Source organism: Natator depressus, chromosome 7 (genome assembly GCF_965152275.1).
Source record: "Natator depressus isolate rNatDep1 chromosome 7, rNatDep2.hap1, whole genome shotgun sequence".
In the NCBI taxonomy this organism is placed as follows: Eukaryota; Metazoa; Chordata; order Testudines; family Cheloniidae; genus Natator; species Natator depressus.
Window position 1 is genome coordinate 66,440,059 of NC_134240.1, and position 27,842 is coordinate 66,467,900.

At 42.0% G+C, this 27,842-nt stretch overlaps 1 protein-coding gene across 1 annotated transcript in view; it reads right to left on the reverse strand.

Annotated features, from left to right (window-relative positions):
- Positions 1–27,842, reverse strand: part of ZCCHC24 (zinc finger CCHC-type containing 24) — a 153,028-nt gene that overhangs the window by 99,701 nt on the left and 25,485 nt on the right. The window lies entirely within an intron of this gene.

Consider the following 27,842-nt stretch of genomic DNA (forward strand, 5'->3'; position numbering starts at 1 on the left):
TTTAATAAAGAGATAACCGAGGCAGCATTAGTAGCAGCCTATTTTTACAGTCTGAGAAACAGCGGTAGTTACGAAAAAGTACAGACCAAATGAAATTTCAGTAGCCTGGTATCGGACCGTCGCCTGCCTCCAGAGTGCACTCAGAGTCTCTGTGGTGGGTCCAGATATGTGCACATATGTTCCTGGGTGAATCTAACCAGGTGAGGACAACCCTCTGTGCTACACCGAAAAAAAGACAGAATGACTGTGGAGGAAAAAAAAGGGATCAACTCAAAGGCAGCTCACCATCAAACTCAATATGCTGCAACTTTTGTTTTTAACAGATTATTGCACAGAAAGGAGCGTTTGCAGATGGACGGGGTGAGAGAGAGAAATAAGGCAGGCACGCTGGCACAAACATCACTGCATTTACGGCAACACTACAGATAATCATGAGCAGGTTAGATAAGATGCTCATGGGGATGGTCTATTTAGTACTCCTAAGAAAAGACTGAGGGGAGTAGGATCAGACTGGTCTAAATTATCTTGTTTGGCCTTGCTAACCAGGGGCCAGATCCTGTCCTTTGTAAAGTGGATGCGCTGGGATAGGGGAATTGTTATTTCCTGCATTAGCTCACCCATGCAGAAGCAGAACAGTATTCCTACCTATCATTTGACAGGACTAGGCAGGGTGACCAGCCACTGCATTGCCAAAGGGACAAAGTAATGATATTACCATCATTGTTTACTGTTTGTATTACTGTAATGCCTAGGGATCCCACATGCAATCAGGGCTCCAATGTGCTAGGCACTGTACAAACACATATTGAGGGACACTCCCTGCTGTGCTAGATAGACAAGATGGACGAAGGGTGGGGAAAAAGGAAGTCGCAGTATCCACTTTTTAGAAGTCTGCTGACTCGTACATTTGGGGTCTGATCCTCTGCTCATTTAAGTCAATGGCAATGCTCTCATTGACTGCAATAGGTGCATGAAGCCTATGTTGTGGTCTGGCAATATGCACTAGCCGGATTGCACACTACTGGTTTTCAAAGCAGTATTTCTGCCAGCTCTTTCTTCCCCTGGCACTACACTAGCAGGAGGGCTTTAGTGCTAGCTGAACAGCCAGCACTATTCAGTTCTCCAAAGGCAGGCACCTTTCTTAAGATTAAGGTTTTGCCTTAGGCCTCATCCTACTCTGATTGACGTTAATGGTGAAACCCTGACGGATTTCAGTGGGGCAGGATCAAGCCCCCAGTGAGGTACCATAATCCCAGTTGTAAGAGAGGGTGCATGAATGTAAAAACTTGAGCCTGCAAATGAGGGCTGGGTATAAATAAAATATATGAACTAGTATGAACTTTGCTGCCTGTAGCTGAAGATCAAAAAACTTTGGCTAATTTGCTTCCTCAGTGAGTTTTTAGTTTCTCATGGCTCCGCTCCTCTGGGTTCCAGCCGGGAGCAGAAGCAGAGGTGTCAAAATACCATGAGAATAGCAGCTCTTGCAAAATTTCTGGCCTGACCAGATGTAGGAAAATCACATGGAAAAATCTGTTCCTGTTTGCCTTCCAGCCCTGCTTGGCAACCCCAAAAGGTTGAGAGAGGTTCTGTGTGGAAGTTTTGAACCTGAACTGAACTTTTCTTCGGTTCACCATCACTCCTGTAAACAGTCAGCTTGCTGCAAATCGGTGAGATGTGAAATGTACTAACGTCTTGCTGTCCCCAAATGCATGAAAATCAGGGAGTGAGGAAGCTATTTCTCCCTTTGTCCCAAAATTATCATTATATTAGAGTAGTGCACAGAATTCCAAAGATGGGGTCCCCTTGTGCCAGCGGCTGTACACTCAACTCAGAAGAGACACTCCCTGCTGCTAAGAACTTAATCTAAATAGACAAGAGGTGGGGAAAAGGTGGTATTTACCTTAATTTTATAGATGGAAAAAAAATTGACAAAGAGATTACATGACTTGCCCAAGGTCACACAGGAAGTCGGTGACAGAGACATGAATTGAACCAAATTGCCTGAGTCCCGGTCTGGTGCCTTAACCCAAGACCATCCTTTTTCTCAAAACAGATAACCCAGACATTGTGCGATGTCTAACAGTGAACTGGAAACACCTTTAAAAACCCAGTTCTGAGGGAGTCAGATTGGGCTCCAGCCTCTTACCACTGAGCTCACGTTTAACCCTGCTCCTTTCAACAACTTAAGCTTGCTGCTCTCAAGTTTTCTCTCTGGTGGACAGTAAGCAAAACCCACATTAGTTCTTATGAGAAGTCAAAAAATGCCACTTTCAGGTCCAAAAACTGCTAAGGCTGCACCTGACCTGCAGAGGAGGGGCGGGGGAGGGGGACATGGTTTTTACCTTCCAGGATTTGTAGTTCTGTAAAGTGTCAGACTGCAAATTTCTACTGGAGCTGCAAAAAAGGGAAAGAAAAAGAACAGCTTGCTGACTCAGCAATATAAGTCATTTTCTTCAGTTCTTCAGGGGCTGAGGACAGGAATTTGTCCATAACTTCACTGTCAGTTTCTGAAACCCATGTTCTGCTCCTTTTAGGAGACAGCTATACCGAACTGCTGCAGTCTAATGTGATTCCCTTTAAAGGCCTCTTCCCCTTGGGAGTCCCCAAAGGAGCAAACAAAGATGACCGTCTTGAGTGAACTGCAGAAACACAGTCCAGTGAATCTTTACATTAATGAAACAACTCAAAAAGCCCATGCTGTTTCCACTATATATTTTATAGCTAGGACTTGTAGCCAGTAGCAACGGGGTAGACTGAAGTTCCATGGGCACTAGTATTTACCAAGGAGGAGCTGGCTACAGTTTTGAAAAGCATGTGCTCCCTAGGGAGAATGTACGGGGCACTACAACACCTCCGGGCGAACTGGGAGAGCCAGGGAATATATTTCTGAGCACTAGAAAGATGCCCATACAAAGTCCATGAGTCAGAACAAACACAGCTCTGTTTCACGTGATGTGGCTGGATTCTACGGTTACATTACCGCCTTCTTGTAAATAAATAAAAAAAAAAGGATGCTCTTTGTGACAAATTCCTTAGTATACTGCACACTGCAGCTAAATCAGAGAGGCCCCCACACAATGTCTCTGTTGTGTTACTATGGCAAATATGTGACATTGCAAGAAACAATAGCTGAATGGGACACAACTGGAACTATCTTCACTGAATAGTAAATGGGATTATCTTCCTTAGGTGTATATCTGTCCCACAACTACTGCAGTAAAACCCAACTATCTACGCTTTGATATGTGAGTGGAATTCAAAGATCAGTTAGAGGGCTAAAGGCAGCCAGAAGGAGTTCTATTCTGTGGCCTGCAGATCCCCTCAACAGAGGGGCAGCCCAGATAGACCCAAGGATGTAAAGTTCCACTTTTATTCAAGTAGCTAGCTAAAGCATTGTTGACAGGGATCTGTCGATGGGAAGGATGATCTTGTGGTTAAGGCTAAGACTAGGACTCCTGAGATCTGGGTTCAATCCCTTGGCTTTGCTGCAGATGTCTCATGGTATCATGGGCAAGTATTTAATTGCTGTGTGTCTCAGTTCCCATTATGTAAAATAGGGACCTGCTCTCCCATCCTTTATTTGTCTAGCTTATTTAGATTATAAATGCTTTAGGGCTAGGACTTTCGTAAGTATGTATATTGACTATGTTTAGTACAATGGGTCCTAGATCTTGGTTCAGGACTCTAAGTGCTACTGTATACAAATAAATAATCATCGTAATAGTCTCCCGAAGATGCACTTCCACATAACGAGGAGTTTCCCTGCAACAGGATACAAATTATGTGTGATCCTTCGTTTCCTTCAGTTTGCCAATGTGGCACCCAGTTACCTCCATGTTTTTCATTAGATCCTGCTAAAAAGCTGCAGAGTTTCTCCAAGCCAGTAACAAATAAGATTTCCCTTTGATGGACTAAACAGAACACAGTTATGTCTTTCATAATCTCTCTCCTCTCAGCTGCTATTGGACTTATTCTTGCTATCAAGCCCTGTGGCTGGATGCCACAAGTATGGGAGGGATGTACTGGTTGAGCTAGCATCGTTTGGATGGAGAGATTGTTTCAATGGGCCTGTCGCACTGTTATCTGTGAACCAAGTGGATTTCCTTTCCAGTGATAACAAACTAGATGGTCAAATATCGAACTTACCCATCCTTTTGGACACCCACTGCTATCCCAAAATATCCAGTGCACTTAGGAGTCCACCTTCCTGGTAGTGCTGCTGCTATGCTCTGACCTCATGTCTAATGTACCTGAGATTTCAGATACACCTTCCAGAAAGATGTGATAGCATCAATCCTTCATCCTCCAACAATGTAACATGATACCCAGCTGTGCTGCCAATTAGAGACTGGTACGTGCAGGAATGATGTAAAGCTCTGTCTTGATCCACATAACAGGTACAGCCCAGGTTGTGGTAGTGCAAACTTCCCCACACCAGCCTGTTGGCTTGGCTGGACATCCCTTATAAGTGCGAGGGTCTCTGTGACCCAGTTCCATGCTTGGCTCTCTATTGAGGCTGCCAATAAGGGTATCAGTTTGTGCCAATCATGAGAGTGGCATCTGTGATGTGGACACCTGCCCACTAGGAACTGGACTGAGACCATCATCTTATTTCCCCTGGCCACCAGAGAGCACTTTTTTTCAATATCAAACAAAAGTTTTATAATCAAATTTCACTTCCACTGAAATTTTGCGTTTTGTACGGAAGTACCTCAGGGGGAGATTGACCTGCATACAAATTTGACCTATCTCGGCTGGCGAACTAGACCAAAGGGAAGTTCTCTGACTCTTAGATCAGCAAACTGCAAGGAAGGCTACATCCCCTTTATATAAATCACCACAGCTGGCAGGAAACCCCTCTCTTACTCTTAACTTTTGATTTCCTTTTTAAGGAAGTTTAGTCAATATGCTCTCTCCCCACCCCCACCCTTGCCTTTTCCTCCCTTCCCCCCCCTCCCCTTTTCCTTGGGTGTCGTCTATTTTCTTAATTTAGATTTTAACCACTTGGGCCTGTCACTGGAAGTATAAACAGACCTGGGCTGTAAGATAGTGCAGTTGAAGTTGAAATTCTGATGTCATACGGCTATTAAAGTTTTTGTTTACTTTAACAATGACCGATCCTAATCCTAACAGTCAAAAATCATGCAGGATTTATGAAAATGTGTGCTTTTGAAACAATTATATTTTCTTAGGATACTTATTTCTTTAAAGTGGACTAAGAAGGAACTCTGCCTGCTCTGTTTCTGATATTTAATATTCCAGAGAGTAACGAAATATAGAAACATGTCATTAAAGGCAGGTAATCATAATGAAATCATCTTTTTTGTTGTTGTAAGACCACATGAGTAGTTTAATCACAAGTTAACGAACTTGGTGACACAGCTTTGCCAAATCGCCTGAAATACTGTGCTCACTATGCAGGGCACCAAAGTCTTCAACAATTCTCTGTAGTGCAATCTTATTCTAAGACTCCTGTCTCTAGAGCTGCACTCATCTCCCATCTTGTTTTGTTGCTGGTAGAACACCTCCAAACTAAGGGGAGGAGAGGAAGACACCTAGGGTCCACTTCATTGAGAGCTGAGGACCCAGAATTATTTTAAATTCCTATTGACTCACTGATGGAATGGTCTGTGTGAGGGACAGTATATCTCCGCCCGCCCAAGCTCTCTAGAAGTGCTCCGGTAGTCCGGTCCCATTAACTTCTGAGGGTGGATCATCAAAACAGGAAGTGGTGCAGATCTTAAATAGGAGATTACTTTGGAGCAGGGAGAGGGGGAGAGACAGACAGAGACTGTATTTTATAAAGATGGCTAATAAATGTATTTAGCCTACAAAACAGAAGGGCTGCTGTAGCTTTCAAAAAGTTCACCAGCAGGGGAGCCTACAGCTGCACACAAGGGTCCAGTTCCATGAGCCATTAGCAAATTGTTGAGCCACATGGGAGACAGGGTTTCAAAAGAGACTTGGAGTAGTTTTCTCCAAGGAGGGTGAGTAACTTACTGGTGAATTTTGTTGCTGTTATTTTCTCCTCTTCTCCATCTTTCCTGTTACTTACAGCGTGCTGCTATGACTCCTCCTTCCAGGAAGCAAAAGACTTGTCAGTCACTCCGGTTTACATTAGGTCATGCTCCATCCAATGCCCTGCAATCTGAGTACTCCCCCAGCAGCCTCAACTCCAGAAAAGTAATACAGAAAAATACTCCCTCGGTGACACCCCACTATGAGGGAGGGACGGAAGAGACGCAGGGTGGGAAAAGCAGAAAACCACAAAAGGAAAAGGATTTACCATACCCAGCTGCTTGTACAATGCATCTGGCAAAAGCTACTGCAGCCGTGGCAGAATTCAGAAGGATCTGACTGTAAAGGAAAAGATGGGAAAGAGGCCCGTCTTGTGATAGGAAACAAAGCTTTAAATAGATAAAACATGGCTGCCCTGTAGCAAATGACCTCAGTATTCAGCCTTTTTCGACAAGAAGAGATGGTCAGAGCACCCTGAAAAAAATGAGCCTTGTAGGACAGGTATGTGGTTTGTTAAGAGCTTCCACTTCTAGGAAAACTAGTTAGCTATTAACTTGTCCCTTTCACTCTCTAGGCAGACAGAGACAGGCCACCCAGGGAAAGACAAGTGGTGTACATGATGTTCCCCTACTGATGAGAACACTGAAAAAGACGGGTGAGGATAAGGTGGAGGTGATTTACAATCTCCTGTCTGACCCAATACCCCATGCTTCCAGACCACAGGATCCTTGGGAGTCTCCCTGTCTGTGTGTGTATCTCTTTTACCAGGATCTGCTCCTAATCAAGAATCTGGATGACCTGTCTCTGCCTGCCTGGAGAGTGAACAGAACAAGTGCCAGATGATGGCACATAACTGCAAATGCTTTAATCAACCATCCCTTTGCAAACCAGTTATTGTAGGGGAAAACCAAGTGAGCGCACTCCCAGGTAAGGAAATATTGAAGGCTTCAGACTCCTTTCTCCAGGCAAGAGTTTCTGAAGACCAAGCCTAGCTGCCCAAGAGCTGTCCTCTAAAGGTACATAGCTCACAGAGAGAGCCAGTGTGATTTCAAACACAAGCAGAACTGCATAGCTTTGTCAGGGGCTAGCTACTGTGGGTCGTCCCCCCTGTTTGTTGACACTTGCCTTTTTGTTGATGGGGGAGCACATTCGGCCAACTGCACAGGTTGATGGGGAGAGCACATTCTGCAACTGACCCGTGTTCCTGCAGGCAGGAATTCCCAAAATGTGCCTCCCACCCCCGAGACTGGCCTAGTCAGTGACACACCACAGGGAATTGTAATCCCACACACAGTAGCTGAAGTCATGACTCCAGAGTCCATGACTATTTTGGGCACAAAGAGGCAGTCCTCCAGGAAGGAGAAATTGTGAGAGGAATCCCTGTAGAGGCTTCAGGCTTAACCACACCGAGAGAACCAGATCTATATAAGCCACAAAGAGGCTCTAAGATTGCATAATGTTCTTCAGCTGGACTGGGCTAGCAACTTGAGATTGAAGAGCTGACTTGAATGAGGGGTGAGAAAAAACTCCAGGAATGAAAAGGCTTCCACGCAGCACGCATCCAGATTCATGCTGGGAGGAGATGCCCAGTTTGTAATGGTTCATGCCAAGCACTGAATTGAGTTATACTTCTTCCTTGCAGTTGAGCTCCAGGTGGGCTCTTTCTGAGATTTCTTCTTTACTCTTTCTCTTGGCATTTTTCTGTATGGTAGAACAGTGTTAGTTAAAAGAGAAGTTGGGAAGTGGGAGGAGAAATGAGAAGGGAGAGAAGTCAAATAGCACTTTGTAACCAAAAGGAGGATGGAAAAGAAAAGCAACACTCAAAATACAATTACTGTAACCACTCCCCGATGCCCACTCCTCAGAACTTTTGACTCCCTTTAAACTACCATTCATTAAGATACAAAGTTGAAAGGAATATTTTAGAGACCAGAGGCAAGTTAGAAAAATAACACCAGTGTGTGTTGACATTTAGTTCATTGAGGCTACTCATGTGATTGAAGTTACTCAGGTGTGTAAGTGTTTGCAGGATCAGGCCCTAGGAAATCCTGGCTCCATCGAAGTTAATGGGAGCTTTGCCTTTGACTTCAGAGGGGCCAGGATTTCCCCCTAAGTCTACTCAACTTGATTGAAACTGCATTAGCAAGACGGGTGTGTGTGGGGAAGAGAGAATTCTAATTCCAGAGAAACTCAACCCACCAACACTCTTCCTTGGACTATCAAGTTACGAGCATTACATCATCATTGACAAATCCTAAAATTGCCTGTTGCAGGATTTTTTAAAGATGCAGTATCTTAAAGTTATGATGAGAAAGGTTCAAAGGTGTTCTGGCTCTTTTCAAAAGGTGTGAATGTTAAGTAGTGATTTACAATGTCTCATTCAAACTCTTCTGTGGAAAATACATTTTTTCACTGACTCTCCTGGTTAAACCTTGCGGGGGTATATTGTTACTAGCAGCTTATATAAGCCGGAGTCCTATCACCAAGGGCAGGTTATCAGCATTTTAAATAATGGAGTGCAAAGAGGTTTACTGATGTTACTGTAAATCACAACTTAACATTCATAACTTTTGAAAAGAAAAGAGCCAGAACACCTTTGAACCTTTCTCATCGTAACTTTAAGATACTGCATCTTTAAAAGATCCTGTAACAGGCAATTTTAAGTTTTGTCAATGATGATTTGTTCAGCGCCAAATATTAACCGTTCCCTGATTCATACACAGACCAGAACTGGATGTAATGGATGCCTTTCTTGCTCCCCAAAGAAGATTTTGGGGGGGCTAGCAAATCCTAAAGCAGAAATTTAACACGGTTCAGAACATTTTAGCGTTGAGGCAACATTTTTTCTTTATTTCACTACTATTTGGCATATGTGCAGCATGCCTCAGGTTCATCACCGAATTTCAGCACGAGACCAGGGTTCATCACCGAATTTGGTCCGCTGCTTGGATCATTAGCTTCCTATGGAAAGATGATACTGAGCAGCAGCCACAGTAAGGCACAAACCAGTCCTGTTAGCAGACTACTGGCTAGAGAAAACACTCTCAATTAATTCACACTGAGCCTGCCACCTCTGCTTAAGTAAAATATAAATCACAAATAGAATGGGTGGGGAAATGTCTGAAAAGGGATAGAGCATCAATCACTGACCCTGCTCCTGTAATGCACTCAGTATGCGGTAGACATCCTTCTCTGGGTCACATCAACAGAAAATAGGAGTCAGTTCCAGCTCTCAGGTTAGGAGTCTGGCTCTTTAGCTCAAGCTGTAGCAACTTATGCTTTTGTAGCTGTGGAGGTCCCCCCGTTTTGATCCCTGGTGTCAGCCACAACGGTGTTGCCATGGCTATGCTTCATGTAGCAATGGGTCAGAATGCACAAGACAAAGTAAGGCTTTTTTGCCCCACCCAAAAAATAAAATAGATTTGATTTTAAGTAGCCATTTTTAACTGATATAAAATTAACATATTAGTTGCACAATTTTGTAGAAGGCTTGATTCATAGAAGTAGTATTCATACTTTGCATGTGGAAAGCTCTGTATAAATGTAATCTCAAAGCACTTCACAAACGATATACATACAGCACCACTAGGACATAGCCCTCTGTGCAGTGGTGAAGCTGGGTAATGGCTAAACCACAATAAAAAATAAAGGCAAAACATCATGCTAGCTAAGGACTCCCATTCAGTGAAGGAGTCACCTGGAACTTTCTTTCTATTTGTAATGCAAATAGTTATTGTGGGCAAGATCCTCAGGTGGTGTAAACAGATGCACCTTCATTGACTAAAATAAAACTGTCCCTATATACACTATCCCGTGAAACAGCTGTGAGATCTGTCAGTCTACCACGTCAAGGCTGAACAGAGACAGCTTTGTGAAAACTCCGGCAGTGGGGAAGGTTCTGAGGTAACACCAGTAGAAGGCAGACGAAAGGGAGGAGAAGCAGATGTGATGGAGGAGTAGACTTCAGAAATCCTAACCCTGCGATTCCATTTAAAATGAAGAACTAGTCGAAAACTGGGTGCCTGCAATGTGAAAACTGCAGCATAAGCACTTTTTTCTGGCAGGAGTCGAATAGACAGGAAGGCTGTTAAAATGCAAACCCCAGTGCAGCTGTTATGACTTAAAAGTTAAAACTGAGTGGTCGTGGCATTTTTTAATCCACATGGGAGACAGGGAAAGTGAAATTTGTGGTAGCCAAACTTCCCCTTGGGTAATAACTTTACCCAAGGTCAGTTGTGTATTTCCTCAGGTTATATCCAACATGTCAGGAGCATCTCCCAGAAGATCTAAGATTCACTAGATGCCTTGAGTAAAGTTCCCATATCAGCTATATAAAGAGGCTGAATTCTGCCAGCCCCTTGGCTTGACCTGGAGACCGTCTCCCCCAGGCCCTACCCTGTTCCAGGAGAAAGAGTTGCCATCTATCTGGTAATGTGAGTCATGTTTTTTTTCCTGCTTTGCAGTACATTTAGGGTATGTCTAAAGAGCATTTTTGAGCCCACGGGAGTGAGCTTCCCAGCCCCAGTCAATGGACTTAAGCTTGTGCACTCGAACTACTGCTCTAAAAGTAGCTGTGTAGGGCAGGGGAATGAATGTTACACACAGACCTGTCTGCATCTTCTGGCTTCAGGCACACACAGAATTAACACTAGTGCCGAGCCATTGGTCAGCAGCAGCTTTCTCTCAGCATCTCTGTCTCCCCTCATTCCTCACACTTCTCTCACTCTTATCTCCACCAGCTTCTGATCTTGAACCTACACAACAACCAAACGTATACGGGGTGTACGTGGGAGGAGGTTTGGGAGCAGAGGGAGAAGACACCCAAGAAGTGCTTGTGAGAGAGATACTCATGAGATACTGCTGTTCCTCCTGAGAGAGGTGGCAGTGTTCCAAGGGAACGTACTGAAATGGTCCGAGTCATACACCCAACAAGTAATGACAGGAAATCACACCTCCGCCACTAGCCCCATCACTTGCAGAGTCCCTGAAGGATTTAACATTGGCATGAAACCACTAGACAGACCGGTCAGACAACATGGACTCAAGTGCCACCAATATGCAGATGAGACCCAAATCTACCTCTTCTTCACCATAAACTACCAGCTCAGATGAAGAACGGCTGATTGAAGCTAAACCCAAGCAAGTCAGAGATGATGCTGGTGGGCAGAGAAAGGCGCTTTGAAGAGACTGCAGCCCCAGTGCAGTCTCCTTTGATTGAAGGTACACCCCCCACCATTGGTCAATTCAAGTCCATAGTTTTGAAAGTGCTCCTGGATTTCTCCCCAACCCTAAGCTCTCATCTAGCAGCATTCACAAGTAACACTTTCTACCACCTCTAATGGGGTAAGAGACTCTGTCCCATCCCTGCAGTCGGTGACCTGGCCTTATACACTGTTATGTTCTCTCTGAACTGCAGCAATGTAATATACCTGGGCAGGAAGCCATCAGCCCTCAGAAACTCCAGCTACTACAGAATGCTGCGGTGCATCTCCTCAGCAACATGGTCTACCATGAACACATCAGACCTGGCCTCTGATCTTTACACTGGCTTCCCACAGAATCAAGTTCAAAGTCTTGGTCCTTAGCTTCAAGGCCCTGGGCCTAACACAGCTAAAGGGGAGCGCACAGTGGTCAACAACTCTGCTCCTCAGGCACAATGGAACTTTCTACCAGCAGGGTAAAGCTCATTGGTATAGGAGACTAAGTTTAGCTGGGGGCTGGTCAAGACTGGGGAATGAACTGTGGACTGTCATGAACATCAACATTTTCCACGCCATGTGCAAAGGGCATTTCTTTGACCCGCCTTTTCTCACACTAAAAAAAATACACCCCACAAAAAAATACGACGCTATATATACAATTCTCCTCCTGAAGCAAAGGCACCATAAGGCTGGCTTACCCGGCTTTCTGGGAAATGTCCTTGTAGAGGAGGATTCTCCAGCCAGGAAAGACCTGGAATAACTCTGCCAACCTCTCTCCCAATCTCACCCAGTAAGAGGCCATCGGGTTGGTCAGAGCTCTGCTGCACTCTGGCTATTCTCAGCTATCAGAATGGTGGCTTTGGGAAGCCAGGCTGAAGTCCAAGCAGCCCTGAGACATCTTTCAATTGCATCAGGATATGAATCAGCCTCTCACTAGCTCCAGAGTACAGGGACTCTAAAGGCAGCATAAAGTAACTTTTGGCATGTTTCTGCAGCGAGTAGAGCTCCACTGAAATAAAGAATCAGGCCCCATGTGCCGGAGGTATACCTATGAAGATCTGCATCTTGAAGTTCTGTTGGAACCTGTTTGGAAATCCATCCCAACGTCAGCACAAAGTCAAAAGCAAAGCTTTCTGTTTTAATTACCCACCTACTGTCTGTGTGAAGTTGCTGCCCCCTCCTAAAAGGTGTCTTCTCCCACTTCCTTTGTGTTAAGTGGTGGCCTCACACCAGACTAAAGTAAAATGTATTTTTCTTCATTCTTCCCCTCCTTCCCCAAAATGGAAGAAAATTCCCCCATTCTTTCCCCTCACTTCATTACCAAAGTTTTGGTACAACATTTTCTGGACTTTTCTCACAGCTGTGCTTAAGATGTGACAGTTTCAAACATTCCAGGAATGAAATATAGTAGAGTATAAAGCATGTTTGTGCATCCAGGCCCACATCCAGCAAAATGAAGGAAGAAAAGAGCCATGCTGCCAGTTTTATAGTTGGACTAGTTTACTTCATGTTGCGCCTTTATTTCTGACTCAAAATTGCCATCTGTGATGCTCACTATAATTTTCCAGGACTCTGGCAACTAACAAGCTACAACACTTCCAAACTTCCCTTTCCCAAGAGAAACTAAGTAACAAAAAGGAGTGGGCACTGTGTGCCTGTTAGGGTTCATAACATGAACTAAGACCATCCCCCTTCTGTTTCCTGTCCCCCTGCCTTGTGGGGAAATCTTGATTTGCTGTCAGCCTATCTCCGCCCCCTCCCCCAGCTGCTCCTTCTCCTTGAAAACTATTTGAATACTGGAATCTAAAGTTTCAGCTGTTCTAGGAATCTCTCCTGAATCTCTCCTCCCCCCCCCCGCCCCATGCCTCAATCTCCAAGAAACCTGAGCCACCAGATGGGTGGGAGAGCTTATTGGGTTTTTTGTCTGACATCTGGATTTCATTAGCAGTCTCATGCGTGCTGAATCAGGAATGGGAGCTCAGACCAGAGCAGATGAGAATTAAGTCTTTTAGCACTGAAGAAACTGCCTTATCCCCTCCTTACCCCCACCCAGTCAGCAAACACAGCCATAAAAGTATGGGCCAAATTCAGCCCAGCCATAAAGTGATGCAGGTCCTGCTAATCGTCCTCATAGCTGCTCCCATTTATGCCCGTTTTGGATACAGTCCCCCAGATTGCTCCAAAGCAGATTACATTATTTATTTATTATCGTCACTGTTAAAAAGCCTTTGCCACAGTTTCACATTAATAGCAGCACCTTTCAAGTCTGAAGCTACAAACTCCCGTCTCCTACAGAAATGGATTCAATACAGTATGAAAGGAACTAATCCGCCAAACTAGGGCTATAGCTTGCTGCCTCGGAGTTGGATGTTAATGATACCAATGGGTATCATAAATAGGGTGGATTTGTGCAATTAAAAGTGTCATGGGCAGCAGCATGAGTGGCTGTTTTAGTCACAGTATTGCTAATCACCATAACCTTCTAGTTACTGAATAACAGAAATGTCAATATAAACAGGGGCTTTGTGTCAGGCCTATATGTGATGCTATGCAAACATTCCCTCTGTGCAATCCTTCTTGTCTTTTGTTATATCTTATCTTTTGTTAATTAGTCAACCACTTTGATGCTTGCAGATGTACAACATTCATCTGTCCCTCCCCCCCAAACAAACACATCACCTTTGACTATGACATTTCTCAAGAGAGATCCATTTTCTAAAGACACGTGTCAGCCTGTGGGGGGGAGATTTGGGTGTGCTTCTGACTGAGCCACAAGCTGAAGCACACTGAGAAAGAGGAAAGAACAAAAACTTCACTCCAGATTTAAAAGGTGAAACAGGTCTAGAATAAGGAACCAAAACCCCAAATCAAAAAGCCCCACCAAAGAAACCAGGTCAAATGATAGATATTGGAGAAAAGCTCAGTGTGGGGTTCAGGCCTAACAACTCTTTACACTATGCATTTCAGAAGGAAGCATTTCCCAAAGATCTGCACCTCAGCATAGTGTGCATTCATCCATGGCAGTTGTACCCATGGGAGCAGAGGAAACCACTACAGTCCATCATATCAAGGCCAGGCGTATCAATAATAATGCTAACAAAAAATAGACAGAACCTTTCAATCACAGATTCCAAAAAGCCAATTTTTAAAAACTCATGACATGCTATTTTACATACATACACACAGAGAACACTTCACTTGTCACATCCATGTGACCACCTCCGGGCTGAAATGAAGAAGCTATTACACAGCAATGCTATGTAACATGTAGTAAGACAAAGTGAAAAATACCGGGCCTGATTCTCCATTGTCATGTGCCTTGTGTAGTCATTTGCAACAGTGCAAAGTGAGAGTAAAATGCTACCGAATCAAAATGGTTGCATTTTTATGCCCACTTTGCATCGATGTATGTGATTACCAAGAATCAGCCTGACTGTTTCACCGATCTTCCCAACCCATGTAGTGATTGCATGGGACAGGAATATGTATATGACTTTTATATGACCATTTCAACCGTCACCTACCCATGCAAAGCAGACTGAGCAGATCACAGAATCATAGAAATGTAGGGCTGGAAAGGACCTTGAGGTTGTGTAGTCCATCTCCCTGTGCTGTGGCAGGATTAGAAACCCATGCTACAAATATTTGTGAGGGTGAAAGACTGAATCGCGGCTTGAGTTTGGGCCTCTTACTTTGCTGCCTGACATTGCACCATTTGAACTGTTGCATAAGTGGGTAGATACACATGCTAAAGTGGCAATATTGACTGGCTGGGCCATTGCTGAGTTTCATCGATTTCTTTGTAGGGACACCTGCAACATGGGTTAAAATTAACAGTGAGCTTCAAACTGATGCTTTGCATCTGAAGCCCCTGAACCTGGGGAAAATTCTGATTCCGCTCTGAACCCAGCTGAGATCCAAAGGTCCAAGTCTATAACCTGTAATGTGTTTTTTAAAAAAGTCTATCTTCTACTGAATTCTGTTTAATGGAGATGAAGATCTCAGCAGAATTTTCCAAACTCTTATTCAGATTTCGCTAGTCAGAAAGTGAGTAGAAACAAATGTGCGTAACAGTTTAATAGAAAATCAAGAACCATAGCTTAAGAATTGATTCATGAATCAAGAAAGAGTTACCCCCAGAATGTTCAATAACGATGGTAAAACTCCCTAACATTTTAATCGGTAGTCCATCCCAAGTTTCTGGTGTGTTAGCTATTAAACTGGCATTGATTAGTGTCTAGTATAAAATTCTTTCCTTCTTTTCTTTAATTACCAAAAGAACACTGTAGCTTCTCTCTTCTGGAAGGGCGGGGGAGAAGTATAGAAGGAAATACTAGATCTGGAAAGAAAAGATAGGCCCAGTTTTGGACCTATGAACCTTGGTAATAGCTTTTTAAACTACAATATTTCATTAACAATACATCAGTTTTGATTCCAGTACCTAGTATTAAAGGCTAATGAAAAGATTATATAACTTCTCAGTATGATTATAATTTAAGCTTGATTAGTAGCTTTGCTTAGTGTACTTTTGCTACTAGGGATCCAGGAAAGGATGTTTATGAGAATATTAAGCATTGCTTTCTGGAATTTGAAGATACAGACAGACCTGTTGCCAAAGTTTCATTCACTAAATATGCAAACAGGAAACATAGTCCAGTAGTTAAAGCACAGGACTGGAATCAGTATTCTATTCCAAGCTCTTTCATTTCGTGAGTAGACAAATCACTAAACCGTTCTGTGCCTCAGTTTACCTATCTGTAAAATAAGGATAACCATACATCTCTCGTCCATAGGAGTGCTGTGAAGTTACATTAATTAATTAATTCTTGTGAGATCCTTGGATGGAAGACAGATCATTAATTAGCTCAAACCAATTAACAGAGTGGTCAATTTGCACAGAATTCATTCTGTACTCAAAGAGTAAGTGCTGTAAGTTTGGGGAAGATGCATTGTATTTTTCATACAAAACAAAGCGGATGAATCCCTGTGTTATGTACAAAATAGAACTCCGTCTTCTCTATGCACAATGACCCTCCATAAGCAAAAATATGGCACAAGTGACTCTTTAATACTATTAAGAGGGTGTCAAATATTTTAGTAAGAAAGATCAGAGCACTAAGAATGGCCTCTGTTGAAAATCAGTCAGAGCAAGCAAAGGAGCTGCTCTCATGAAATTATTGCCCTTGGATTTACAAGAAGATTAGCATGGCTGGGCTGACAGGTCTTCAAGGATGTATTTCAGCAAGTGTACAGAGGCACTGTCCTTTTCAAAGGTATGCACTGAGTGGTGCTGCTGCACCAAGAACCTTCAATCAGTTCTTTGCTCTGGAACACTATTAATTTAAAGTTATAAAGTGTGACTTTCACAGTGCAAGAAGCAAACTGCAGCCAAATCAAACTTGTTCCAAGGACTAATGACCAGGTTTTTTTTTTTTTTGTATGTACAGTGACTTTTTAAGATGATAAACTATGAACGTTAAACAAGCCCTTGAAGTGCCACAGCCAAGAGCCAACACTTTATTTTCTAATATGCACAATGATCTCTAAAACAAAATCTTTTAATCCCTGAGTCTCCCTCTGGAACTACAAGAAGGCTGACTGGCATGTAAGCAAACACGCACTGCACAGGTAATACCTCTACTCCAGACAGCATCGCCTGGAATACTTCATTGATGGCGTATATTACGTGATGCAGCTCGTACTTAATGTACTAGCGCTTGATGTCCATCGTTAACAGGGATTTTACAGCTACAGCTAAAGTGGTGGTTATCCAAAGATATGTGGCTCCTTTTATCTCTAATGGCATAATCCAGACGGGGTGGTGCAGCTCCAGACAAACAAGACGGGAATGATTGTCCGTGGCTCCCAATGGCACAATGCAGGTAGAGTGGCAGAACATCAGGAGAGTGGTGGATGAGTGTCTGTCTACCTCTGATTTCAAAATCTAGTTGAATAGATTGGACATCAGGAGGGAGGTAAGTGGTTGATTGAATTACCTTTAAAGTCTGAATTGCTTAGGGAGGATAGGGCAACAGGAGGGAGGGGTATGACTGACTCATTTATTTTGCTGTCTACTCCCACTGGGATGGGATGATAACTGGAAAGAGAGGAATGTTTGGGTTTTGTCTCTGTCCCCAGAATCTCCCAGACTGTCCTGGGCAAATCAGAAAGGAAGCAAAAGGTTTGGGCAATAGCTGTCAGCTCTAGCCACTAGAAGCTGCTGGTTCCACGGCTGACAAGTAGAGGGGTGTTGCCTCCTCTGCTGCTTCCTTGTTGTTCTCTCCCTACCCGTTTCCCAGCTCCCTGCTCTATGCATTAGGAGGAGGGAAGCAGAGAAGGCGCCAGTCCATTCCGCCCCCATCCCCTCAGCTTTGGCAGCAGCTCCAGCCTGCAGGGGAAGAGATAAGGAGGCACGGGGTGGGGGGGTGGGGGGTTTGAAATCCTGGTGATGTCACTCAATAGGGAAAGAAGGACCATGCAGATGGGAGATTCTCGGGTAGAGGGAAGAAAGGGGAGAGACACTATAGCTGGTGAAGTGAGGAAACAGAGGGCACAGTACAGGGAGTGACTACGGAAGAGGAAGAGAGAAGGAAGATGCTGGGAAGGGTGGTGAGTCTGAAAAGGGGGGAGAGAACAAACCTGGCACCCCTAAAAAGGCAACCCTGCCTTTTAAACAGCCAGGCTGTAGGACGCTAATCTGAACCAAGCCCAAGCCTCATTGGGGTTCTTTATTTGTGGGTAGAACTGGAATTTTCATCCAATAAGAAATGCTGAAATTAGTTTCCATTCCGAATCAGAAGAGTGTCAAAATACTGATAAATTTCATGGAACGAAAAATTCCAGAAAGTTTCTAATCTGAACCATCAAAACAAAAATGTTGCCATTTTCGATTGAAACAAAACAATTTGTCATGTCAAAATGATACTTTGTTTTCAAATGAAAAGTGTTATTCCTCCCCCTCCCCAAAAAACGTCAATTTAAAACAAAAACTTTTCATTTTGCTATCACAATTGGAAAATTGAAAAATGTTGCTGAAGTCATCATTTTCCCATGGAAAATTCCTGTTGGAAAATTTCATTGACATTTAAAATGTTGATGTCAATGAAACTACATTTTCCAATGGAAAAATATTTTGTCTCAAAAATTTCAACCCACTTTTTTGCAGGTTTTACTGTATATGCATTTTTGCTATAATGCATATGGGGTTTTGCTGCTCTTTTATGTTTTTGCAATATTGCACTGTAATTAATTATTATATATAAAGGCACGGTCATGGTGTAATCCGGCTCTGGTGGCAGTTTGATCTGATAGAGGAGGAGATCTTGAAAAAGAGTCAATACACTATCAGTACGGAGGTATGAAAATGTAGTTATTTAAATATAAAAGTAACCCAAAATACATCACACTGTCCATACAAATACATAGAAAGCCTCTGCTTATTTGGTGAAAAGCCCATGGAATTTTTTTCCTCTGGTGCTGGCAGCTAGTTGTGTTATGTTTTATCCTGCCCGTGTTGCATAGAAGGTGCTTGTTTTATGTTGCTGTGATTAATTTGAAATAGATTAGTTCATACTGATAATGAATTCAATACCCCCCAACCCTTCTCCCCATCATGAAACAACAGTCTGCTTGGAGGAGTTGCTTTTCTTTCCAGCCCCATCCCACAGGCTTTTCAGTGGGAGGGCATGATCTATTCCACCTTGCTCATATTGACCTCTCTCTTATTAACATTAATAAGGAACTTATAAAAGCTATAGTTTTGCCCTAATATTCCTCCTGCTTTGTCTATAGGTCACCTTATGGGAGAGTGAGAAAACAGATACTTCTCAGTTCTACCAAATAAAACCCTGTGCCTCTCAGAGGGAATGCTTACATTTAAGTTCCCAGCTGGGTATTTAATTCAGGTTTATTAAGACATTTATTGCACACTGAGCAAATATCATTTTGTTAGTAAACAGTGTTAGGAATTGTGCAATGGATATGCACCTGTGGCTTGCTCTGTAGCTCACTGAGGTCAGTGGCAATCCTCCCATTGACTTCAATGGGATTTGGATCAGGCCTGTGGTATACGATTTTTTAAAATCTAATTTGGCATGTTTATAGTAACCAAGTATTTTATTAACATATGCTGACACTCTTAATCAATTGAAATATGATGCATATATTAGGGCCTATGTTTAACACTGTCCTTTTCTCTCCATCTAGGGTTACCAGAAAGCAACTGTGAAAAAATGGGACGGGGGTGGGAAGTAACAGGCACCTATCTAAGAAAAAAAACCCAAAAACGGGACTGTCCCTTTAAAAAACGGACGGATGGTCACCCTATCTCCATCCCACTTGATCTCAGTCAATGGGCAACAGGCTTTGAAATGAAATTGTGATTACAGAACTCACTATTCCACTGACATGAATGGGAGTTCCATGAAGGGTGATGCCACAGTACCAATCCCAAGGAAATCCTGGGGCAGTGACAATGGGCCTGTGAAGTAGCCTCTTGCTCTAATCTAGTATGGTATAATAAAAACAGACTAACATGTAAGGCTAAAGCTCCAGTCAAAAGGCACCATAACCAACAATGGAAGATCTAGAACGACCTGTCGTAGAATTCTAAAATAGAATTCTAAAATAGCAGCGTATGTTATTTTTAGACCATTTCCCTTTCTAATATCTGTTTACATTCCATTTCCCCAAACTAAGAACGTTCATAGCACTAGCAGAGCAAAAGTAAGGTGGCTGTCTGAGAGACAGCACATCAGGAAGTGTTTGTTTTCGGCTGGTTTGGTGCACTTTTTGGAACCCATACGCAGAATCAAAAAGTATGTTACACAGGAAAGTGGCATAATAAAAATCAAAGGGGTCGATTGGAGATTTCTTTATTTTCTCTCTCTTTGTGTAGTCACTCTCATGTGCTTGGATTAGGATCCATTATCCTTTCTCAAAACAATATCAAACATTTAATCCAAATTTCAAGGACCCTGCTACAGATAGAATTTTCAAACTGGAACTCCGTGAGCTTACTATGAAAGCACAGACTGTTTGGACTAATGTGCTATCAAATGTGGCCACGATAGGCCCTTCTCTGCTTGCATACAGAAGTCTGAGTTACGTGCTGCGCTGCTAAATGATTTGAAGGCACAACACACACAGGTTATTCAGAATTTCAAAATGCAGACATCAGTGAGTGTTCTTCGATATCTCAGACCCTCAACCAGCTTAAGTTTCCAGTGTTGAAAGGGATGTTACAAAATCACAGACCACTGCACTGAGTTATTGTACACAAGACATCTGCACGTTTTCATAACAAAACTTGTAACAATCTGAAAACAGTTCTAAAACCCACAGTGCAAAGTTAAACAGCCCATGAGAAAAAACAAATCAACTAAGATTTACTTTTTTCAAGCAGAGAATTTAAACAAATACATGTGAAAAAACCCGAACCAGTTTCAAATCACATAAAACAAAAACAGTATGATTGAGATAGAAAGAGGAACAGAGTTAATATGCAATAATGAAATTTAAGGTTGAAAACTGCATATTGTTTCAGTGCATTAAAATGTGCAAACTTAGGATATGATATTGTAAACACAGTATTTAGTTAAACATGTGCATAAGCGTTTTCAAGATCACAAACTGAGAATTAATCTCTGCTTCCAGAGACGTACGTATGTGGGAAAAAATGTCTTACGTAAATGGTTGCTTACAGTATATTTTAAAGATATAAGGCCAGATCCTCGGCGGATGTGAATTGTCTTCGTTATGTTTAACTCAGTGAAGCTACACTGATTTATACAAGCTGGGAATCTGGTCCATAACATATACAACTAAAACAAATTAATTCACTTTATTAAAAGTGTATGTTATTTTTTCTTACCATATATGTTGTTTGCAGTGTTGTTGTAGCCATGTTGGTCCCTGGATATGAAAGGTGGGTGAGGTAATATCTTTTATTGGACCAATGGCTGTTCGTTGAAGAGACAAGCTTTTGAGCTTCACAGAGCTCTTTTTTACCTTTTCCAGATCTGAAGAAGTGCTCTGTGAAACTCAAAAATTTGTTTCTATCACTAAATTGGTCCAATAAAATATATTACCTCATCCACCTTGCCTCTCTCAGATATTATATGATGTAAAAGGGGGCTAATTTCTTTGTTACAAACCAGATATTTGTTTCACATTATATACAAACACATGTAGGACATTTAAATATCCCAACTTTCCATATGTAAGACTCAGAAAGATAGAGGTTTGATAGCAGAGACTTGTGTGGAGGAGAGAACCAGATCTGGAGAATCCTTTTTAATTTCTACCAGAATGCTAATATACTCCCATACAGTACAGGTGAAGAGCGCTCTCATTTCTGGATAGAGATGCACTGGATCAGAATCATCCCTGGTCTGAAAGAAGTCAATAGTGTTACAGCCAGGTTGAATTTGGTCTGTTGTCTTCCTGTAGAATGTATATCACAGAATGTCCACTTACCCAATGTAAGTAAAATACTACGTGGGCTGGTGGTTCAAATGCCATTTGTTTCTAACTAGAACTTGCATGATCCAGATCCTAAGAGATTCACAAATTCTGGGGACTGCAGCTTGTGAAATCCAGACATATGTAACAACAAATGCCCATACGTATGGTCTCCAACCCAAGAAGATGGGGGAGTTATGCCAGCTAGCTTTGAAAGCCCTTGCTCTGCATTTGAGGGTTTGCAGAATCATGGGGATAATGTATCTGATCCCCAAATCCTCTGACTGAATAACAGTCCCAGGGCTGCAATCCCTGATTTGCCAGAAAGAACGTGTGCATTTGTTTGTAAGCCACAGATATATTCACCAAGTCAAAAGGAGATCCTTCTGTGATCATTCCTAAAAATACCCCAATGCATTGTCATCATGTACTTCAGTAACTTGGCCAGAGGTTAGGGGTCTATTACTGGAGTGGGTGGGTGAGGTTCTGTGGCCTGCCATGTGCAGAAGGTCAAACTAGGTGATCATGATGGTCCCCTCTGGCCTTAAAAAATTTGCGATTCTTTGAGTCTATGTATTTGTTTAGGATTTCTTCAGGGTATGTGTGGATGATTGTAACCTTAAATTAGCTGATGTTTCCATGACCTAGAGCTGGTTTTAAGGTCTCACAGTCTCTGACTTCCTGACCTGATTCTGGGGAACCATAAAGGTAAAGGAGGATCTCATCTTTCACTTAAAAACAAAAGTAAGTTTCTCTTCTTTTTATGAAGAGCCTTGACACACGCCAACCACTGGGGTTGACAGCTTGTCACTTTTTTGTAAAGATTAGATTCTTCACCATCCCTATCACAGCTACCCAGGGCTGCCCTTTGATGTCTGTTAAAAAACAAAAGCCACACATCCTTTGAATCTTGGGCACGCTTCAGATCAGTTGACTGTTGTAGGGAGCAGTACCGCTCAGGTTACCACTTATGGTCCGAGGGTCACTACAAGCTCCCAACCAGAGGGCTGCCTCCTGACCCAACTCTGCTGCAGAGCAGCCAGCTTGATCTCTGATCACAAGGAGAGACAGCTCAATAGCATGAGGCAGCATGGTCTTGTGGACTAAGTAATGGACAGAGTGTGGGATTAAGCTCAGTTTATAACTGATGTGGTCTATATCTGGGTCAGTCCATATGGAAAAAATGTCTAAACTTGAGTGCCTGAAATTAGGCATTTCAGTCCAGATATGCTGAGTGTCACTCTCATTGACCTGAATATGTATATAGCTTTTATAGGGTCTGATTCAAAGCCCATGGAAATACTCCTCTTATTAGTTGCAATGACTTTGAATCATGCCGATATAGTGATTTTCATCCATAGATCTCAAAATGCTTTGCAAGTGTCATTATTCACTATGCCTGTGTCTATACTGGTACATATATATTTATGTAAATATATATATACACCTCTGTATGTATATAGCTATCATCTACATATACGTACATATATATTCACAAAATATAAACAAGGTGGTGGAAGATATTCAAACACAAGTTTATGTACCTTTCAACTCTCCTTGGGTGGGATTAATGCATTCAGTGTTTACAGTACCTGAGCGCGGAATTAAGACCACCACCTATATTTTCCAGGGCGTCTTACATAGTGTCTCCATGATGAGAGTTCCTTTCCAACGTAGTGAGTTCAAATGGTTCCCTCTTTGTTGACAAGACCGTTCTAGACAGCTTGGCAACGACTAAGGGGTCAGAAGAACTCTTTGGCCAGCATTCAGAACCACATGGCTGAGGCCATAAACGTGGGATGATGTTTGCCTCACAGGCCATGCATGTAGTCTTACAACAGGTCTTGCAGGCATTTGGGTAGTGATGGGACACAGAGACCGAGCAGCTGGAATCAGTGCTTGGCAGAAGCAGCAGACAGAGAAGGGGTTTGGCTGGAAGTTTTGAACACAGACCTGTTTTGCTGGAGCCCTGAGATTGAACTGTATCTCTGTTAGCTTTGTTACTGCCTTTGCTGTTAATCCACCCTTGCTCAAAGCAATAAAGGGAACTATGCAAATTATAAATATAGCCTAGGAAAGACTATCCTGAATCTGCGTCCACTCATTCCTCTCCCAACAAGGAATTAAAACAGTCCAGGAGCCCAAGCATTTTGTGACTTCCCGGAAGTTGGGGGGTGGGGGAGGAGGGGGATGGAGGGAGAGAGAGCGAGAGTGTGTGTGTTTAAAAGTACACGTAAAACTAGTACAGTTAATACATGATAGTGTGATGTGGTAAAGAGATTTTACGGTTTCATTGGCTTGAGTTTGGGATAGCTGTATAAGTCCAGAGTGGTAAAGCAGTGAGTGAGTTACCCAGATTATCCCAAATGGATGCCAGTAAGATATTTATATCACAACGTGCCATCATGTATTTTGTATATGCCATCTATATCTCTGGGGAGGAATACCATTTTACAAATATTGTAGATTTTTCAAAAAAAATTGAGACTCCAACTATAACACCTGGGAAGCAGTAAAACCTTCTAAAAATGACCTAAAATAGATTTTCTACACATCCCCATCCCCCCAGACTGATTTTCAGCTTCAATATTTCTGGATCTTTCCTGTTGGAAAGTGAGTATTGTCTCCCACTTCTAGCCTTGCAGGGCTGAGAGATATCTGACTAGAAAATCATGACATTTTATCTATATGATAGCTGTTACTGGCCCAAGACTGAATATTACCTGTCTTGGGGAAGATGTAGAGGGTGAGGTCAGAGGCAAGATCTGAGATTTAGGTTAGGGTGGAATTGTGTAGGACCTTGATAACAAGGACAAGACGCTTCTACACAAATTAATATGTGTGTGCATATGCCCATCTGTGAAAAAAGAAAAAAGTTCTCACATTACCTATCATTTTAAATTAATTATGTTGAATGTTTGCCATTGTTAGATATAATTACAGAGATCCAAATTAAATTGAGGTGTGATGCTTTTGGCCTCAATCCTGTAGTCATTCTATGATTGAAAGTCCTGTTGAAATCAGTGAGAATTTTGCATTTGAAAGAATAGTAGATGCCTGACTGGAGTGGAAGTTTAGCTGTTTTGGCTACTTGGAGTCAAAAAATTAGTTCAGAGCAAGTCTAGGAACAGATGGGAAAAAGTGATTAGTTGAAAGTGTTGTCCTCTTGGCACAATTACAATGTGACGAAACCACACGGAAACAGCTGGGTCCCAAATAATTGGGTTTACTAAATGTACACAAACCTACAGTGACTAGCTACATACATACTACTGCTCTTCCTGGTTTCAGGGAGCTTCTAAAACATAGAATACATTGAGCACCACTAGATGGCTCACAAACTATTTAAAGGTATATTACCCTATTTCTACATACTCCAAAAAAGTGACAGTAACCATGATCTTACAACAGTCTTTAGGGATCCCAAAAACCTTTGTAAAATCATATTTCAGGTTTGATACAAATGCATTGAGATGGAATTTCAAATGAAAAGAAGCTTTGGATATCTGAGGTGCTAGAAAATCAGATTTTACCTGTTGTGATTTATGCTTCTGGACTGGGTCATCTCTCAAGGTGTAATCTGAAATAAGTACTTATATTTCTGTCAGAATGGTATAACGTCAACTCATATGGCAGTAGGAAAAGCAAACAGTATGTTGTTATGTTTGCAATAAGGAGAATAAGGGAGGATTAAAAAGTCCTGAAGTTAGGTAATTTTTTTATTATGTAGAAGAAACTCCATGACAAAATCTGTTTCTTATTAGGCAATTATATAAAAAAGAAAGAACAAGAATATAAATACCATGTGATTTACTGGTTTGCATATTGTCCAAGTCTGATTATTTTATCTTTCCCCCTGTCCAAATTAAAACATATTTTAAAATACGGAGTAATATTTTTAACCATTGTACCATATTCAAAATAGCTTTTGTTTTCGATGACACTGGGAGGAATTAACCACCAAACCCTACAGCTATTACACAGTATATTAATCATTTTAAAAACCAAAATCAGTTACAGTTAGAGGGATTGGTAAAATGAAGGTGTTTTATAACATGGACCCCGATCCTGCAACTGGATCCATGCTGTTGGACCCGTAAGTTTGCACTGAGTCCCACTGAAGTCAGTGGGGTGCCATATGGGCCCATGTGGATCCGATACCAGATTCAAGGCATTTGAAAATAAGACCCTGATTCTACAAAGCACTTAAGTACATGCTTAACTTTAAGCACAGGTTTAAGTACATCACTATTCAACAAAGCACTCAACTGCAGGCTTGAGTCCCAGTAAAGTGCTTGTGTTTAAGTGCTTTCCTGAATCAGGGTTTATTTTTGATATTACACACAATACTGACCTAATTTCATACCACCTCCCCTAAATATGATCTGAAAGTATACACTGATATACAAACACACAGGCACATAGATATATTTGTTTATATAATATTACAACTCAGCCACAGAGCACATACTATAGGTAGCATTCTCCATTCCTGTTTTGGTTCAACGGATAGCTTAATATATTATTGCTTAAATCATAATAACTCAGATCCTCAATAGTATTTCAATGGGAGTTAGATGCCTAAATACCTTTGAGGATCTGGGCCAACATGCATACAAAAATTGGATAGAGTGTACAACACAGTCAAGTTAACCTTGCTGTAGGAACCTTAACTTTTGCATGTGCTGTGCTTTAATTGGCATTAACTGATTTTCTTTTTTTTTTTTTTTAAGTTATTTTCCTTAACTAACCCTGAATCTCCATTCAAGATATTGCTGATCATTCGCTGGGGACAATCTACACAAGCCACTGCCCGAAATGTACTGATTGTTAGGGAACCTGTTGCATTTCTCTCATACATACCCAGAGCTGCACTGTTATCTCACACAATATTGCATTGGAGTCCACTGCTGGGTATATTCAGTACAGTTACAGATAGTATATTTCTATCCTAGTATTGAACAATGTATGTTATCACACGATCATTTCTGTGTATTTTGCAAGTACATGCTAAACTGAGTCAATTAAAAATTAAAACACATTTCTAAATAATTTTTATCTCATTCCTGAACAAAACGCTCCATTCAGTGTATTCTGAAACAATACAATGTACAATATTTTGAAGTGCGTTTGCCGAGCTGCATGGGGCATTTTTGTCCCACAACTTCCCTTAAAATCAGAAGGAGATATGCAGCTAAAACTTCATGGAGATAACCCCCTCTTTGGTTCACACCTCTGTGACCAACTGCAACAGGAACACACTCAGTTAAAGCTCATCTGACTTTAGACTCAGTTTCATGCGGACCTTGCTTAGCAGGCAGACATTCCTTCTGCCTGCAATTCTGGCTTTTATATGTCTGACACCCCTAGCTGCCATGGACTGTAGTCAAGTTTACTGAGAGAACAAAGGTTACATGTTAAGAAGCGGAGTTGAAAACTGATCTAGAGGATGCCACTAAACGTGCACTTCTGTATTTTTGGAACGCCATCAGCATTTTTTTTGCCTCGGGACTCTAAGTACATTGCTTGTTGGAGCTGTGAAAGTTTGAACCGTCTCTACTTCTATGGGAACCAGAGCACCTTAGCAATGCCAAGCTGAAACCTGAGAAGATGGGAAAACCTGGCACGCTGGGTTTTGGCTCTTCAGAGGAGAAATGCAAATTAGTATATGGTTTTAGTGCACATTATGGTACCCCACATCTTTAAGGAAATAATGTTACCAGTTTTGCTATTACAAAGGCAATCTGCTAAGCCAAGAACCATCAAGAACTCTAGTCAAGTAGCATAAACCTCTTCTATATCAAGCAAGGAACATTTTGCACTAGCTATACCTGGAGCTTGGGTTCCTGCAACAGTGTCTTAAGGTTTTCATCTGATATAGCATTTTCTCCTTCCTTACAGTGTTTAGTGCTGGGTACTTCCATTACTTGCTATATTTTTTATTAAATGTTATATCCAAAATAACTAAGAAATGTGCAGCTTTAAAATGAATTTAGCATAATCTTCAAAATGGAAAATTACACAGTAATAACCTTTACCATTGCCAAAATCTACTCACTCACTTGCCTGGAGTGAGGTGTTTTTTAGGGGAGGTAGGCGCATTTGGGTAGGTGCAGGGGTGCTGAGAGTCATTAAATCAAACTGCAAACCCAGTATATGATG